This window comes from Pundamilia nyererei, unplaced genomic scaffold (assembly GCF_000239375.1).
Source record: "Pundamilia nyererei isolate P.nyererei 1_Seehausen unplaced genomic scaffold, PunNye1.0 scaffold00128, whole genome shotgun sequence".
Lineage (NCBI taxonomy): Eukaryota > Metazoa > Chordata > Actinopteri > Cichliformes > Cichlidae > Pundamilia > Pundamilia nyererei.
This window is the reverse complement of record NW_005187529.1, coordinates 984,340-989,011: the sequence shown is the minus strand read 5'-3', so window position 1 is coordinate 989,011 and position 4,672 is coordinate 984,340.

Below are 4,672 nucleotides of genomic sequence, written 5' to 3'. Positions count from 1 at the left end.
AAGAAATGCAAACAGTATTTTAAAGGAATTCAAATGGGATGTTTTTCTTTTCAGCAAGAACTTTGACAAAGAAACGCATTAAAAAGCCTCATAACTGCAGTTGAAGCATAAATTGTCTATGTTAAAGGTGTTATTTTAGCATCACAACACCTTAATAATCAAAGTTAAGTCTGATATTCTGCAGTGTGATTAGCCTTGGCTGTCATGAACATATCTTGTGGACCGTCAGAAAAACCTCTCACTCTATAATCCCAGTGCATAATTAATACTCTCAGCATATTTCCAAGTCTCTGATACACACCTTTTTTCCTAAAAAAAAAAAGTGTTTAACTCGTTTTTTTCTCAGTGGAGTGGATCAAAACGCTAGCGTTTGCTTATTCTCTCCTCCTCTTTCTCAATCAGCAAATTTTCCCTTTGATCTTTTATTCATATGATTAAGTCTGTGTATCACCAGACTCTTCATTTTACATTTCAATATATGATGAGACCATCTTTGAAGTAGGGCCTGCTGCAGTGGAGTGACTTTGGCGAGCAACTTTTTTTTTCCCTTCATTTTTTTCTGTCTGTAGTGTTGCCAATTATTGCCAACTTGGAAACATTTTCCATCTTGTTAATTATCCATTTTAAGTAGTTTGACCCTGAGTGTAAACACACACACCCACAAACAATATGCATGCTTTTCATCTTACATGTAAAAAATAAAATACTCCGATGCTCCAAGGCACCCTGTTCCCTATATTATCTCATTCTTGTATCACCAGAAATATGTTATCTCTTTCATGAACACATATTTTTTGTATCCATTTAGATTCAGTATTCATTACATTTCCCTTTTTACTGGTGCTTCTGTGCTCCCTCACATGTATTTTTCAATTGCTTATTATAATGCTTTACCCTTGCGCCTGCGTCTGTCTTTTTTCCCCCAGTGCCAACAACCTCAATTCATCCTCCCTGCCCTCCTTTGCCTGTTTGCCCTTCCTTTCTCTCACTCTCTTATAGTCACATGTCTTTTCTATCACTCCCCTTTATGTTTGACACCATTCCTAAATCAATACCTTTAACCCTTCCTCTCTCTCAGCACATCGCCACCCCCAAGCTGCCTCCGCCTCTCTTGTCCTACTATTTCAGACTTTTCCTCAGAAGATAAAAGGTTTAAGAATGTTTAATGTCAGATGTGTGAACAAAGCACATGAGCAGGCTCAGTCATCCAGGATTTGACTGAAACCTATATAAAGCCTAATGAGGGAAAGACAAAATGTGGTAAACTTCCATGTAATAACAAGACAAAAGTGGTAGGATTTGACAAAGGTGAGAAAGGAGGGAGTGTGTATACGTGTAAGCAATAGGCTGTGTAGAGGAAAGACAAAATATTGTGTAATTCATATTTTATGAGGCTTTTTCTTCAACTAAAAATGGATCAAAATTGTTTTGATGTGTTTGATGTTGCTTTTTATCCATATTTATTCAGACCATGTACCATGACTCATAGCTCAGAGTGTTGCCCTGAGCTAAAGTGCTAGCATTGCACTGATGATGATCTTGCTAGGCATGTCAGTGAAACTGTCAATGCATATTTTTGTCTCTGTACCACCATGTAACCTGATACAGGATTAGGCATGAAGGTTTGTTTTTCTTTAATTGCATGATTCACATGACACCGCACGACTGATTCTGCAGAAACACGCCTCTTTATAAACCCAGGCCTCTGTCTTTTACTTCCTCTACACCATCTACATCTCTTAGCACAGAAGCACTGGGATGTTGGCTGACTTTACAAAAGACATAAAAATGTATGCAAATGTACACATAAGCATGAATGGCCATTTTTGGGGGGCTCCATGAGCACTAAGAATGCTTAAAAAAAAAGAAAAAAGAAAAAGAATCCTGGTATGATTTTATTTGAGCCCCAAAAATACCCACTGTCACAGACACGGCAACTCTGATTCCATCTCTATCCCCTCTACCCTCTTACCCACATGCACACATATCTTCCCTCTACTCCTTTCACCTGCCCCACCTACCTTCCCCTTGCCGCTTGTGTACTGTAGGTGCACACCTAGAGCAATGGAGCAGCTGAACCCAGCAGTGGATTAGTGGTAGTGTGAGAGAGGCCAGATTCAGAAATATTCCTCTAGGGAAGTCAAGTCAGCTAATCCGACCCCAGTGCTTACTCTATCAACGCCCTCACAGTTGCACTTTGCCCCAGTACATACAGACACACATACACACACGCAAACAAAATACAACCCAGGCGTGAAGATCTCAACTTAGATGTGAATGCCAAGGCCTATACCACCACAATATGTGTTCATGAAAGCAGACACATACTGAAGGGTATATGCGTTACATGCACACAAGCGGTTTGACACTTTTATTCAAACATGTGCACGCACTCATGCATACACAGAATGCGGGATACGCTGCAATGGTAGAAATCCCGTTAGCTAGCCCCCCTGTGGGAATGCAGGAGGCCTTTGACCTGTGTGTGACACGGAAATCTTTCCAGGTGTAATAAGAAAATGCTGAGCATACTCACTAGTACAACAACCTATTTGCTCCCTAAGAGTTAGAGCAGTCTGAGTGGCTTTTTATTCAGCTGACTGATTATCTGGATGGTTAGTAAACTGGCCCCCGGGCTTCCTGTTCCAGTAGTAAGTACGTAAAGGTACCTTTAGCAGATGCCTTTGAACTTAAGTCCATAAATATTAGCACAAATGCGCCCCTATTCCCACAGAATACTCATCCATGCTCGCACAGATGTATGCAAGCACAGGAGGATGCATGTTCCATTTAGCATTTATGAACTATTAATACACAGAGGTGAGCACACACCCACAAATGCACACAAAAACAACAGGAGGATCAGGCAGGAGGCTGTCTGATTGCTCATCAAGCAGCAAGGGCGAGCTGGCGAGATGCATCAATACGACTGAAGCCCACTCTCCTGGGCCCACCTGTCGATTACAGTGGCGAAGACAAGCCGCCTAGTGCCTCAATGCATTCCCAGCAGCCTCTGTTGAGCCTGTAGACACCTGAAGAATTCTGATGCCAGGAGGGAATGTGGGACCTTCCACTTCACACTGCCAGATATGCAGCGGTTTTCCTCTGCAGCATAAACCATTGCGATAAACAACTCTACAGAGAAATGGAGCAAGGATACAAATCTATCGCTCATGTGGTAGCGATTCAGTTTGTATGGGGTAGAAAGAGATAGATTAATATCTAGCTGTCCACAGAAACATGTAGAATAAGATTTTCACAAAGAACTACAATACATTTCTTAGACGCACAATAAACAGGGAATAAAATGCAATTCGCGAAATACGATGGCGATAAAGTGTTACAGCTATTTACAGGACAAAAATCCCCAATGAATCTTGTAGAGTTGTAATTAGAAATCCTGATTCCCCACCGTTTGGCCTGCAGAGCTGAATTATGTTTTTGCTGTTTATCTGGCTGAAGGACAACAATCCCATTGCCCTCTGCAGCCTAATAATTAGGGAAGATTAGAACAGGATCAAGCTGTTTTCCCCATTTGCTCTCCCAATGGACTGAAGGGTTATGAGTGTGAAGTTCATCCTGTCTAACCTTGTACACGGAGACATGAAAAGAGATGATTATCATGATGCAGATTTAAACTTACTTGTCCCTTTCTTTTTTTATTTCTTTGTATAAACAGTTTGAATGTGTTAAAAAGGTATTAATGTATGTATTAAGTATTAAATTAAAGTTTAATATTTTTGGCCATGTCGTTTTAAATGATAAAAACATCAGTTGCTTTCCCTAACAAGGCGCTGGTTTTTAGTTTCAGCACCACGGACAGCTCTCTTACTCTACTAAAAGCTTTTTTTTTTCTTTTTTTTTTGCTTCTTCTTAATTTCCTTATGACCTTACCCTGCTGATTTGACCAAAATAAATCTAATCAATAAGGAAAAAATATTGATTTTTATAGAGGTCATTGAAACTGCAGTTATTAATTGGGCCATGTTCAAACCGGAGTTATGCACAATTGATTTGAGTCCGATCTGATATTCAAGCTCTGTTCAGAGCTGCTGCTCTCACACAGTCGAAACTTGAGGGTGTTGGATGTTCACTGCAATCCAGGAAATGTGTCGTAAAAATAGGAAGTGAATTTTTGTGTGTTGGAGTTAACCGCTCTTGAAGCAGCTCTATCCGAATGTGTTACAAACATAATGATGTTCATTCTATGTGCAATCACGGCCTCTCGCGTCACTGCTCCCCGTTTCCTGTCCGTTTCAAAGCAGAGGTCGGCGACTCTTCCGAAGCTAGATGGCAGAAGAGCCCCACTGCAGCTGAGCTGCGCTTTGCGCCGTCATCGTTCCATCTTTGCATTGCAAATTGCCCAACCCCATCACTCCCAATAACAGCTCCTCTCGATCTCCAAAATGAAAATCAGAGTTATGGTGGGATTGCCTACCAGGCGTATTTCTTTCATCAGCTCTCGGGACGGGATGCTGCCTGTCTGAGTCTCAACTAACACCCCCACACCCTTTCCACCTCAAACACACACACACACACACACACACACACACACACACACACACACACACACACACACACACACACACACACACAAATCGAGCCGTGGCAATGTTTGCACACACATGTGATTATGCGCAGAGGTCCACCCTACCAGCCAACCTCAGATCTC